We start from the raw sequence: 14,873 nt of genomic DNA on the forward strand, positions 1-14,873 counted from the left end.
AATAGCAGGAATATATGTGTAGTTAAATAAATATATGACTGACTTCACTGCTGATCCAGGGCAGGCTTTTAGCTAGTGTTTGGGGTTTTTTGGTTTGTGAAATCTGATTTTTTAGAAATCTAAAACTCAGCTTAAAAAATCCTCTGTTGCTATTCACTTTTTCCACAAAAATAAAAATCGTCTCAATTTCTCTTAATTTTCCTCAGCATTGGGAAATTAGTCATTTTAAAGCACCACATACATATGTGATAGGGTGGTATGCTCTTCAGTTTGCCCATGTTGAATATAATTAGGTTGTGATCACTGGATCCCTGGCAATAATCAACTTTCAGTCCAGAGATTAATTCATCTTTGTAGTCCATAGTTGCAGTCAGCAGTAAGTTTGAGCAGGGGAAGGGGTGTTTAACCCCTCTCCTTAGCTCCAGACCCCCAGCTGGGGGTTTGTCAGGGAGGGTCAGTTCCCCTCCACTGCAGACTGGGCTGCATCCTCAGCCCATTTGTTCCCTCCCCACCCCTTTCTCAGCCAGCCTTCACTGCTCCAGCTAGGGAGCAGAGGGACGGGGCCAGCCCTGTTCTCTGGAGCTGACAGGACAGCCCAACCCAAGGCTGGAAAGCATGCTGGGATGCTGGGGGACTGCAATTTAACTTGAACTAGGAAGGGGTCTGGGACAGAAGTTTCATAAACCAGTTTGACCCAAATTGGTTAAGTCTGATAGTACATTCAACCAGGTTTACCTTAAACCAGTTTCAAAATTGCTGAAACTGGTTTATGTGCACTGAGCTTCTGTTCTGCTACAGATTTAAACCAGTTTCTGATCACCTAAGCCAGTTTATGTGCAACTTCTGTCCCTAGCCTGTGACTCCTCAGATATCCTCGCAAAGCTGTTTCAGCTGTGGGTAGCCCTTGCCACAAATCCAGAGTGAGGTTCACACTCATGCCTCTGAGGGTATTCTGAGGAACCTTACCTGCTCTTCACTACAATTCTCTCCCATGCCAGTTTCCTATAATGCAGGTTTTCTTTCCATTCACTGCACAGGCACTTAACAAGTAACTGCTCTTGTTCTATGCTGCCATTCAGTGGGGTATAGCAGAGACCTCCACTTCCCCTTTCAGAGTGGTGCTAGTTAGCAGCACTGATCAATAAGCATTCAAGATCCCGCAGTTCTGAGCCATGTCCTCTTCCCTTTGCACATGGTTTTTCTACCCGCTTTTTCCTAAATAGGTTATAACTCGTGACTTTAACATTCCTGTCATATGAATCGTTCCACCAGCTTTCAGTAATGCCAATTATTTCAAATTTCTTCTCCATAAGTGAGAATTTCCAGTTCTTCTGGCTTGCTCCCCAACCTCTCACTATTCTGTCGTATAGATGCAACAGAATTCTTGTTTTTACATTCTTTCTCATCTTGGTTGAATTTTGTTTCCAACATGCTGAGTTTGTTTATATGCAGGTTTTCTTTCCATTCATTGCACAGGCACTTAATACGTAACTGCTCTTGTTTTATGCTGCCATTCAGTGGGGTATAGCAGAGACCACCACTTCCCCTTTCAGAGTGGTGTTAGCAGCACTGATCAATCAGCATTGAAGATCCCGCAGTTCTGAGCCATGTCCTCTTCCCTTTGCACAGTTTTTCTACCCGCTATTTCCTAAATAGGTTATAACTCATGACTTTAACATTCCAGTCCTATGAATCGTTCCACCAGCCTTCAGTAATGCCAATTATTCCAAATTTCTTCTCCATAAGTGAGAATTTCCAGTTCTTCTAGTTTGTTACCCAAACTCTCACTATTCTGTCGAACAGATGTGACAGAATTCTTGTTTTTACATTCTTTCTCATCTTGGTTGAATTTTGTTTCCAACATGCTGAGTTTGTGTGTACCTTCTCAGCCTACCATACCTGCATTGCTCAATGCCCTTCTGGCTGCCCTGGCACTCTCCAGCTGAGAAGACTGATGCCCCCACACCACCACTACTTGGGAGATATCTTGTCATCCTGTTCACAGAGATCCCTCTCTATCCAGAATGTGGCCCCACTGTTTCACAAAACCAAAATCTTCATGAAGCTAATAGTTCGTCTCCAGTGTTTTTAGACTTTCCTTTTCATCAGCTCCTTTCCAGCATCCCTGAAATCTTTTATAATCTGTGGAGTTCCACTTGCTAAATCTAGTACCGCTGTGTATAATCACCAGAAGAATCTTGATGGGCCTAATCTTACCCAGGCTGGTTGCATCCCATATTTTTACTCTAGAGACACAGCATGAGACAACTATTGTCTTTGTGACCCTCGCTCAATTCTTGGTCCACTCTTTTAAACATAGATTTGCTACTGTTAATCTTTACCATTTTAGGGTGATGAGAGAACTCCCCTTGGTGCTGCTTGTTTCATACTACAAAAATGCCCATGGCCTACAATATAAATTCCAAATATTCTGTTGAATTTCTCTCTCTAGCTTATTTTTATTTCAGCTTATACAGGCACTTAACAAGTAACTTATTACACGGGCACTTAACAAGTAACTGCTCTTGTTCTATGCTATGGGGTGTAGCAGAGACTACCAGTTCCCCTTTCAGAGTGGTATTAGTTAGCAGCACTGATCAATGGGCATTCAAGATCCCGTGGATCTTTCCCCTTCCATGTGCACTGATCTATATTACTGGTTTGGGCTTTACTTGGCTTGCACAGAACAAATGTATTCAAGTTAAGATCAATTGTGCCTAAGCAGCCACTTATTTTATTCTATGACCAATTCCTCTTCATCATTAAAGACCAGGTCTAATATAGAATGCTAATAAAGAGAATATAACACTTTTTGAGTTAGGAAATTGTCATCTGTATTATTTAAACATTCCAAGGATGCCTCAGTGTTTTCAGTTTGTGGCTTCTCAAATATGCCATTCAGCTGTATCTGTGCTCATGTGTAGTTTGTTAGCTAGTGCTATGCATTAGGACCTCGCTATTCAGAAGACACGTCAAGTGTCTCTGTGAATGTGAATCACATTAAAGGGGTCTGATTCACCATTAAGAAACTACTGTTTCTTCTGCTACATAACAATGGTCCAGGGAAGGTCTTGGGACTGAATATTAGCTGATGTAAATATGGGAAACTCTTATTTGATGGAAACTTTAGGCCAGATGAGGATCTAGCCCTGTGAAGTCTATCTGCAAAATCGTTTCAAGGACAATTTTCTCTAACCCGAAGTCAACTCTGCTCTCTCATTCAACTCATAGCTCAAGCTAGGGAAACCATCTTAAATGCTTTCACAGTCCAGGTGGCTTACTGATGGGAGGAGAAGTGCCTTGTGGATCTCAGACAATTGCTTATGTTCAGGGTGAGACATGGAATGCATCATGGGGAATGAAATGCTCCATGAGAGGTAGCTTTCAATACTTGAAACAAAAACTTCATTTCTAAACCACTGTCCTCAATCTCTGACATATATGCACAGTGACCCTAAAGAGACCTGGCTCTAGGTAGCTGATAAACACTGCTTTTCATTTTATTTATTTATTTTTCTGCCTGTTGCAACATTGGCCAGGGAAACCTGCCCCACCAGTCTTGCAATTCCTATTTCCTATTCATTTCTGTCTTCCAGCCGCACTATAAAGTCAATAGCAGTCAATGAAACAATAATGGGAGAGGAGGACTGGGATCAGACACAGAGCCTTGTCTCTCACCAGTAGACATGTGACTCCAGAGCTAAGTGTTGGCTGGTAATTATTAATAACAAAAGGAACCTGGAGGGTGGAAGGAAATGTGATCTTCCTTTTGTTCAAGGTCTACTCTTGAATACCTGTATAGAAAAACATAATCCTCTGCATAGTGGAGAAGAGTTGAGACTCCCATTTCTGGACCTGCAGTTTTTGTTTATCTATTTTGAGTGAATAAATTATGCTGTGGAAAATTTTGCTTTTTCCAGGTCTAATCTGTGAGTATCAGAAATGTAAGCTGTGTGAAGTAAAAATAAATCACTGTGTTGTTGCTGTTCTCCCTCTGTAACCTCATATTTTGTTCCAACAGAGATGTGATTGATGAGAAATTCCTTTGCTTTATTGTAGAGGGTATTAGATTATCTATCCATGTTCTTCAGCATAACTCAAGGATGATAGATGATTACACTGAAATGCAAGGGTATACTGCCAATCTGGACTGGTGTACAATGATTCCCTGGTGCATTCTATAGCTACCATGTACAGAACTGGCAATAATGGTCCTAATACAGTACCAAAAATGGATTTACGCGGTCCGAGGCCCTGGTGTACTCATTCTTTTATACTCAATAGGTGTAGCATTTGGAAGGCTTCTGAAGAAAATCTGACAGTCTTGATGTGAGATTACTTGGCTCAAGGTGCACTTCAGTGGTTCTTTCTACACTCAGCGGAATTAGCATCTTCACTAGGGCCTGAGAAACCACATCTTTCTCCATGTGCTGCTACAACAGCTGACTCATTTGATACCATCTTTACCCTGGAAAATCTTAGGCAACATTTTCAGTAAACTTTTTCAGTAAACTTGCTCACTAGTTTGGACAACTAGACTGTGAACTTTAAGGCAAATTGTAAGGTTTTCCTCTCATTCAGAGTTTTCACTCAAGCTGGTTGAAGGAGAGAGCTAGATCTCTACTAACCCCTGCTGAGTGAAGATCATCTCTTTTCTGTGTCTGTAAATTGCTAAACATAGGAAGCCTTTGAGGGCTACCATAGTATAAACATGCACCATGCTGGAAGTATATTCTATACATACACTAGCATCTGAACGTAAGGTTGACTCTTTTCAGAGATAGCTGAAAAGCAATTAATTTTTCATTGTTTTAAACATTTAATATGCATGTACTCAAACCAATGATGTAACATTCAGTTCAGTACATCATAGGTCAGAAACCTGTGGCTCACAGGCTGGATCCAGCCCACCAAGCAATTTCATCTAGCTTGTAAAGCCATGACATCAGTGGCAGGAGGAATCAGTGGCATTGGGCAACGAGGGGCGCAGTGGCCAGGTTTGCCAGTGCATTGTTGCATTTCAGTGGCAGCAGGTGGCAGGGGAAGCAGTGGCAACATCTGGGTCATGAATGGAGGTCTGCCTTTGGCCTAAGCTCTGCTAATTTGGCGTGCTGCTCCTACAGTGTTGTGACCCTTACAACACACAATTTTTGGCAGTCAACAGAACTGGGTTGGGTTTCCAACTGGTGGAAATATGAATAGCTGCATTGGGGCTACATGCGTTTACATCAGTGGGTGACCTTGATCAGAATTAGCAGTGTGTTGATGTGGCCAGGTGCCTGGGGCACAGGATCACTGGTGACATCTGGCTGCTACCTCACCAGTGGAGTGATCATGTGGCTGCCAGCAGCAGCCTGGTTTTTTATTTGCGTCCACCTGCCCGCCCTGCAATGGTGCCCAGAGCACCAGGGTCACTCCTCCCTTGGAAATGAGCAACAAGTATGCACCTCTCACACCACCAGCAAAGACACTAGCACAAGTACCAGCTCTGGATTAGGGGAGGCAGCTAGCTGCCACCCCTAAGAAGAGATGCAGGGTGGTCATGGTGGGCGACTCCCTCCTGAGAGGGACAGAGGGACTGATCTAGCTGGTTGGGTCATTCCCCACTAGTTAGCCACTGCCCAGACTATTCAACACTTACTTGGAAGCTCACACAGCAAAGCTCCCACCCTTAACACATTTACCTACATAAGTCACTTATATTCTCTTGAGAATACCTGATTCTTATTGGGTCTGTTCTCCTCCAGGATATTTGCCCTGTGTATAACGTTTTGCAGTGTCTTGGCTTAAATTAGGACAGAAAAGACAAACAAAAATCCAAGATAGGGAGGAAAGTCCAAATGTTGAGCAATGCAGTTTTTAATGAAAGCCTCAGCCTCTGCTTTTGGTAGGATGCCAGTTAAAAAGATATAAAGAAGAGGTGCATTTTGCAGAGAACTGAACGCAAGGCAGGAAGTTACTGAGGAAATTCCAGGCTGGGGGTGGGAGGGTGAGCAAGGCAGAAGGTGGGAGATAGGAGTGGGAGAAGACCACATGCGGGGTCCTTGTCTGGGTTTTGGTTGTCGATTTACATTTGTGGAAGCAAGAAAAAGAAACCGTTTTCTGCTTTTTCAACATGCCACCCTCATGCTCTATATTTGCCATCTGGGACTGGAGCAACAACCTAAAAAAAAGGCATTGGTATAAAAATAAACTGACTTTTTGTTATCTACTATTTTTATCAAATGTTTTAAATGAAGCATTGCAAAAAATGAAAATCATACCCATTCATTTGCCAAGCTCAATACAAATAGAGATGGGCTGGATTATTTTTTTTTTTAAATAAATACCCCTCTTTGAGGTCTTTCTCTGTCTTTCATACCAGGACCCTTTGTCTTTACTGGCTTGGTGTTTGATCCAAAAATACACGGAGATTTGCCAAACCACTAAATGCAAGCAAGACAAAGTTGAATTAAAATAGAGCCAAAAAAAGTTTTGTGTGTGGCTTTTTAAAAAGTTAAATCACTTAGTTTCTTAAACCTTTATATATTATTTGATATTACTTACTAAAGGAGACTGCACAGGTTAGGAGCAGGGCTCTTAAGAAGACAGAAGCCTTTGACTGATCTGTAGAAAATGGATGATGATGTAGAGAATGGAGATCAAGTACTTCTGCTTTAAAACTGGTAGAAGACATTCTTTTTTTCATTCAACTTGTAGTTAACCTAGTGGGGCAAGACATCAATGAGGCCACAGACTTAGGAGGATTATAAAATATTGGACATTTATATAGATTATGAGAACAGGAAGAGTTACAAGAGGAAAGACTTAAAGAAATGGAGCTTGAGGGCACAAACCAACCTCTAAGCAATGAGTAGGAAGAATCTTTCTCTATGAGCAAGTTATGCTACAATTTCCTATTGTCGGCTTTCTTGCATCTCCCTCTGAAGTAGAAGATGCACGCTAGGGAACAGGAGTAGATGAATTAATGGTTTGATTCAATATGTCTGTCCCCGTGTCCAGTATGTAGTGGCATAACTGAGGGGAGGGCAACTGGGGCAGCAGCCCTTAAATTTAGGTGCAGTTAGCTTAAGTTAATGAACATTAAAGGTGCGCATGTGTAGATGCATGCCAGTAATACACATTAAATTAGGCTAATGTGCATTAACACATCACATGTAAATGTGCCCTGCATCTATAGACAGAGATGAATACACCTATCCCCCATGGTGCAGGGATGAAGGTGGAGTTGTATGAGACTGATTCCCATGGATCTCAAAATCAGGTTCCTGGTTCCTACCACATTCTTTTTGGACTTTAACCTCACCACCCTAGCAATTTTTGATGAGAACAAAGTTTATTCCACAATTTTTTCATTCTAGTTTAGAAGCCATTTTTTCACTGCAGAGAAAATAGGATTTTTCCCCAGAAAAAAAATGTTCACCACTCAAAGGAGGCATGTACATTTTGTGGCCAATCCTCCCTCTCTCCCCACATGCTATAGTTTTTCACAAGTGGGCAGATGCATTATGGGATTTTTAGAATTTGTCTTCCTCTAGAATAACTGGGAGAAGTTATCACCAGAAGCAGGATATTGCATTCCATCCTGAATTCTTGTGCTCCTAGGACTGAATACAGCTGCCTAGAGCTAATTCTGTGTTCAGGCTGAGGTGTACTGGGCTTTATTGTTATCCAGGACTAGAATTCAAAAATGAATCTTACCCCAGTGCAAAAAGTGCAACTGGTGGCTGGATATATCTAGGAAAACACTATGGAATTGAAATGCAGCGTTCAAGGGAATCAGAAAGGTTGAAGGAAAGGGAACAGCTTAGATTTCTGGGTTAGTGGGGAAAAAAGGATGACATCATGGGAGGTCATCCTTTGGAAGTTGTCTGCTGGCATTGAGAAGGATGATCAGGGAGCAGTTCTATTTTTTTCATTGCATACAGATCAAATAAGAATCCAAAATATTTTGGGCTCATGCAAACATTTCCAAAGTGTATGAATTTCAATCCTTGTGAATGAATGATTAAATAATCACCAGTTTGCTTCATGCAAATACATTTGGTCTTTTTGCTTTGCTCTTCTTGTCTCTCCATTTGGAACTGTTTTTTTTCTTTTCAATTTGAAATGTTTGTACTTTAAAACATTTGTACTTCAATTTGTACTTTAAAACATTTGATTCTAGAACAGATTTTTGGAGCCACAATAGTACTTAGGCATCTAACCAAAAGTCACTCATTCATTGGAAGTCAATGGGAGTTATGTATCCAACTATGTCCTTGAAAATCTACCCCCTAAATCTAATCAAATAGTCTGTGGGTGCCTCGCCATAGCAACACACTATGGTGATGTAGTGTTTACAGGTGTCTACATGTTACTAGCATCTACTTAGCCTTAGCAGTGTGCCCCTCCATTATAGTGTGTCACTACAGCACAGTATTAAGCATGGTATGGTAAGAAGGTTGCTGTAGGGCAACATGTAGATGCATAGTGTTTGTTTTAAGGCAATGGTATCTTTTGTACATTCCTTGTTGACATGTTGTGCTGTCGTGCTAACTGGTGAATAGAATTGTGGGCAGTCTGGTCCATCTTGCAGAAGTAGCCTCTGGGTTTTACATTTCATGCCATGTTGGATCTAAAACATGACACAATGTAATGCTGAAACATTTAAAAGGACTAGATTATTTATATATATATTTTTTATTTATATATTTATATATTTTTTTATATATATATATTTTTTTTTTTAAGAAAGGAGACATTTAAAAAATGTATGGGAAACAGAACTATCCACCTACTTAAAAATGGCTTCCTAAAGGTGGCCCTACATCTCATGAAGCCACAGACTGAAGGGTGGCTCTTTCAACTCCTTTTTGTCCCTTCATGACAGGTCATTCTCTCCAAGCCAATAAATCTCTTTTTTACTCTACAGCTCAATGTGACACCTTCCTTTTCTCCTTCATCTGTGACTCTCCATGAAGTGTTTTGTTACTCCCTGTTAGAATCCATGCTAGATTTAAACAGTATTGTCAGAGGTGTAGCAGGGCACCTCTGTGCCCAGGGCAGCCACAGACACCTGGGACAGTGTAGGCTACCACCATGCCGATTGTGGTGCCATAATCAGCTGCATTGCAGTGGTGGCTGTTTTTGCACTACACCCTACAAAGGCATGATTTAGGCATCAAATTTAGGCAAGAGTAGTTAATGCACATTAATGTACATGTAGATGTGACCTGGCACTATCTGCCCTGTCACTAGGGGGCTGGCCTGAGCCCAACCCCAGCAAACATCCAGGGTTTGGGGTACTGGGCACCTTCTCCCTAGCCACCCCCCTCCCCGATTACACCCTCCCCGCAATCTGGGCTTGAAGACAAAATATTGTATATAGTTTTCCCCTTGTATATAGTTTCCCACTTGTAAGTGGGGTTTTTATTGTTGGTGTGTGGGGAGGGTGGTGGAGGGGTTCTGTTGGTTGAGGGGGAAGGAAGGAGAGGGTTGTGGTTGTTAAGAAATGTTTTTTGTTTCAACGATGCACATGTCCTGAGAGTGGTGCTGGGGGTGGTCGGGGGTAGAAGGTGTGTTAGTAGTGGGGCAAGTGGGCTGGAGTGGGGAGTGCAGGAGGTAAGGGTCAGGCAGGGACTCCCACAGCCAGTACCCTGGCCCCTGCTGGTAGGTGCACAGCTGTCCTGGGGCCTGGGCAGGGGGGGTTCTGCTGAAGCCAGCAGGGCTAGCACCATGGCCAGCAGGAGTCCTGGGCGCTAGTTATCACTGGCAGGGGCCAGACTGGAGCAGGTGGGTTTTGGCCATCACTGGCAGGGGCAGCGGCTGGAGCAACCCTGGTGCAGGGAGATAGAGTGGGCAAGGAGGGAGCTGCTGTATGCTACCGCTGCACTGGGCATGTGGCTCCTGGGCAGGTAAGGGGCTGGCCAGGGATCAGAGTTTTCTAGATGGCTGCCAGGTGCTGGCAGCTAGCTCTGACTTCAACGTGGCTACCAAGTGCTGGCAGCTGTGTAGCCAGAGGCTGGAGCTCCACCTGGTAGCCACAGGGGCACATGGCAGGGCCAAAGGGTCTTGGGACTAATTTTAGTGCCAAGTGCACTAACTTTTGTCCCAAGTCTGTACACATGTAGAGACCTGCCAAAAAGATCATTTAATGCACATTAGCTTAATGGGCATTTAATTTAATCATACTTAAATGCACGTGTAGATGCACCCACAGATAGGCAACCCAAGTAGGTTTAAAAATCAGGCTGTAGCTGACTGATAATGCCAAGACTGAGGGGTTGCTGGGAATACTGTATAATCTAAAAGAACTCCAAACCATGTAATCATGAGAGAAACAGTGCCTGCAGCTAGAAAGATAAAAAAATGAATAGGAGTAATTCCTGGTTGGCTCTGCTCTAGAGGGGTATGGAGGCAGAGTGATTAAAGTGTCCTGGTACAGCTTCATAGGCAGGCTCTGGAACTGTGCCATAGGCTCAGTTTATGGACCTAGCTATTAACAGGCATGTAGCCATTCATGCCAGAGAGTCAAAGATGGCCAAATGTGAGAGTTGACACAAGGATCCCTTGTGTGCTGTTGGCTACAGAAATTGGCTGAAATAAAACTGCTGTTGCCTTGTGGGTTGCTAGGTTCTGGATGACCTTTGATCTGTTTGACTGTCCAGCTTGGCCTGGCTGAGGCCATTGCTTCTAAACTCATGCAAATACATTTGTTTCCACTGCTGTTTGGCCTTCCTGCCTCTCTCTGCCTCACTTGTCTGTTTACTCACCTGTCTGAATCCTAGATTGTGAGCTTTCTAGGGCTGGTACTGTCTTTGTGTCATTTGTTTGTGTAATGCCTTATATGATGGGAGTCTAATCCCTGCTTTGGGTACTGAAGCACTAGTGCAATAGTATTAATCCTCTCTTTCCACCACCCAGTACAATAGCTGGCATCATGACAGCTGGGTGATCACTGTATCAAGTTTTGCAACAAAGGTGAATACAGGAGATGGGGTCAATGAGGACATGGTAGACGGCACTCTTGGTGAGAAGCAGAACATTGAGAACAAAGAGAAAGAGGCCCCTGATGTAGAGTATGAGGCAACCCTGCCTCCTTCCCACCACCTTTCTGCACTTAGCATGATAAAGTGTGAAAGTGAAAAAAGTGTGGATCCCATGCAGGAAAGAAAAAATATAAGTCTCTTGGCTCTGGGCTCTCTTCCTTGCTTCATCAAACTTAGACGTGGGTCCATCAGACAACCAAAGGAATGCAAGGGGCGGGGGAGAGCTCAGTTATTAGCACATAGTACTATGCAGTTCTGAAAATGTGGATTAGATCCCAGAATGGCAGATGAGTAGGGGTTGGGCCGAAGTGGGAGGCTGATAGCTGTCAGTAGCAAACTCACTTGTGTTCCTCTTAAACCCCCTTTACCTCTTGGCTTCCCTCTCCTGAAGGTTACACAAGCCCCCACAGGGGTTGCCTGCTAAGGCGGCAGCCAGCCTCCAACGAGCACAGGTGTGAATTTTGCCTGCTCTCACTCTCACTTGTGTCTAAGTGGGAGTGCAGGTAGCTGGTGGTTGGATCCTGCTCGTAAGAGCCAATTGTGTGCATGTGCACATACACATGTTTGGGGAGGGAGCCCAGCTGACATCAAGAAGAAAGAAAAGATGAAGCACCCTCATATTCCTCAGCCAAGAAAGAGAGTGGAAGGCAAGAGCCTGGCCAACACCAGGGGAGAAAGCCACATAATGAATCTGATTGTCAGCCCAAATACTTAGTGTTAACTCTGAATTTGCTTGATTAATTCAAGCCATTCCCTTAACGTAACTTCACCTGGACTCAAGTCATTTGGGGTTGTCTCTTTATTTTCTTAGTGAAATGCCGTGTCAGTGTTCAATAACTAATTAGAACCATTTTGCTGGTGAATGTGTGACAGTGAGTGTGTCTGCAGTCACAAGGAAAAAAGCTGCTAATAATTAATCTTTACTTGTGTAATGTGCCTTTAAACCAAAAGTTCCCAGATTGCTTTGCTGACTGTAAGGTCTTTGGGGCAAAGGCTGACTTCATTTGACGTTTGTACAGTGCAGTGGACTCCACATCCCTCACTTGTATTCTTAGGCAGAGCTGCCATGCAAATAATATATATTCAGATAGTGCCTCACCCAACACTGATGTGCAGCCACCTCTTGGATGGAATGTGACATATAAAAACCACTATGATATATTGTCTTTCAGCATGGGATTCTCTGCCTCAGCAAGAAGCTGATACTTAGCCACAGTAGATGGATTTTCTCCTTTAGCTGAGTTGGTAAGTGCTTGTGCTTTCATTGCTGGTGTTCTGTTGCTTGGGATTCAGTGCTGCCAGTGTGTTCACCCAATTTTAGTGAGTCAGAATTGGCCCAGATGCTGAAGCCAATAACTATTTTTGCAAAAGGCACAATAGGATCTTTGACTGCAAGCGTTTGCGGAATTTGGTGTTATGCAGCATTCAAGAGATGGCACATCCACTGTCCCACAGAATAAGCCTGTCAACTGTGGACTCTCAGTGCACATTCCTCCGAAAGCAGAAGAAAATTCTATTGTTTCTGCATCTACAACAGTCTTGGTCACCCTGGTACAGGTACTGTATATGGGATAGTGGAGGTTAATTTAATTTTCATGTACATTTTTCAAGAGTTGAATGGGGTCTTTGTCTTACCTCTTGGCTCAGCTGGGCTTTTCAATAAAGAATTCTGTCCAAACCGGATAGAATACTTTTTGATAATTAGGGGACACCTCAAAACAATGAGAAGCTATCTCTAGCCATTCATTTTTTTCTAAGGGAGAGAGTTTATTCGGGTTATTGATTGAAGGCTTGCTTGTTCTCCTGACTGGAGGAGATCCAACATTGATAGTACCTTGGTGAGTCCTTTGCAGCATCCAACAAGAGTTATGAAAAAGTCACTCTGTCTCTGACAAATACCCTTTAGCAGGCTGCCACATCAGAATCATGAAGACTTACAAAAGGAATAGATAAAGAAAATGAATCAGATGTACTGATGAGTAGAACAAAGATAATAACATGTATCTTGGGAAGCATAAGGGGGCACAGAAATAAATGAGCTAGTAGGGAGGTTTGAATGTAAGAGGGGCAAAGGGCCAGAGAATATGATTTGTCAGATTCTAAAAAGCGGACCAGGATAATCCCAAGGGCTGATGAAAAGAAGATGGTGTCTGCACTCATCCAGTTCAACCAGGGAGGAAATGAGTCTTGAAGTGAAAGGTATCCCTATAAAAGTGAATTGTGAAAGGCAAAGTTAATTCTTCAGCTGCTGGACACCATTCCACATTCAGGAAGTAAAAATGAGTTAAGACTGTAAATGAGGTAGATGCCACCAGTCAACTCCATATAAAACGTTTCCACCAGGATCTGGGGGAGGTTGTTCAAGCACCTACACTGAACACCTTCAAGAGCAAATTGGATGCTTATCTTGCTGGGATCCTGTGATCCCTGCTGACTTCCTGCCCCTGGGACAAGGGGTGGACTCGATGATCTTCCAAGGTCCCTTCCAGCCTTAATGTCTATGAAATCTATGAAACCATCCAGTGAGTCTACTTGATGAGAAGGTGTGCTGAATATTTCACAAAGAGCTTCACTGAAGCACAGGAACTTTTAGATGGACACACATCAGTGGCCTACGTACTCAGTGTCCTGCCACCAGCACTAGTCAGTAGGAAGGTATAAAACCCTGAGTTAGCTCAATAATTCATTCACAGGCCAATGAAAAAAAACTCTTCCCCATGCCAGGCAATCAGTGATCAGTTTTCTGTCCTGACCATCACTGTTTCTTCTCAGTATAACAGTTAATGATGTTCCCACTCTTCCTATTGGCCCAGATTTTCAAACAAGCTCAGTTCTCTACAGCAGCTGTCGGGTGCTGGGAATATCTGAAAATTTGACCACCTCAGTTAGGTATCTGATTAAGGAGCCAGGAATCTGGGCCCCTGTTCTATGAATCAGTTACCTTACTGGAAAACTAAGAAAGATGCAAATTCTGTTATCTATATTTTGCAAAGACAGCAGGGGAAATGCTGTGAATTACACTAGTGCATGTTCTTGTGGGACAAGGTACATTGTTTAAAAGAGGTTTAAATAATTCTGTTTTTAATCATCTAAGTGATCCTCATATGAAGAGGACCAACCAAGATGGCATTCGGGTGCCAAACACATGCCCAGGGTGACATGGTCAGGGAGCACCAAACACACACACACACACACACACACACACACACACGTGAGAAGCCTGTGCTCACAGCAGCGCTGTCTCCCTGGCCATTCTTACCCCAGGCAGGAAGAGCAGTGCCCAGCTCAGCTCACCCCCAGCCTCCAGTTGCTGTTCTGGAAGAGCTGGGCTGGGCACATGTGGGCAAGGTGGTACCTGCTCAAGTCTGCCTGCCTCGCTCCTGTACAGCAGCAGTGGTGCATGCCCACCCGCCTGCGTGGCGCACCATGCTGCTCTGCCTCCCCGCCGGACTGTGCCCCTACCCGCCTGCCTCTGGCTGTAGCAGTGCCACTGACTTTGATCGGGTGCCAAAATACAACTTTATCCAGAGCACCATTTTCCCTAAGGCTGGCTCTGGGTATTTGCGAAGGAAAACTCCCTCACCAGTATACCAGAATTCCTTGACTATATTAATAAAATAATGAATAAAAGTAGGCCTGATTTGGAATGATTTACATGGACTTTTGAAAAAGCCATAGTCAGAGTCCCTCACAAGAAGCTCTTACCATAACTATGTAGTCATGCGGCGAGAGACAGACAAGAAACCAGCTAAGAAACACAGAATAACTGTTGTTAAGGAATCATTCCTGTTGATGAAGCACTGATTTTTATGCTTCCTTGTAACTTAAGAAGGATGCGATATT

General features: G+C 43.3%; 1 long non-coding RNA gene across 1 annotated transcript in view; it reads left to right on the plus strand.

The window, feature by feature from the left end:
• The first annotated feature begins 12,056 nt into the window (after window positions 1-12,056).
• The window catches only part of LOC149873505 (uncharacterized), a 28,759-nt gene continuing 25,942 nt past the window's right edge, over window positions 12,057-14,873 (plus strand). Inside the window, exon 1 of the long non-coding RNA XR_016439863.1 lies at window positions 12,057-12,275. This is a non-coding gene — a long non-coding RNA (uncharacterized LOC149873505). The remainder of the gene's footprint in view (window positions 12,276-14,873) is intronic.

The sequence above is a fragment of the Crocodylus siamensis genome, chromosome 1 (assembly GCF_052110815.1).
Source record: "Crocodylus siamensis isolate JL-2025a chromosome 1, ASM5211081v1, whole genome shotgun sequence".
NCBI classification, from domain to species: domain Eukaryota; kingdom Metazoa; phylum Chordata; order Crocodylia; family Crocodylidae; genus Crocodylus; species Crocodylus siamensis.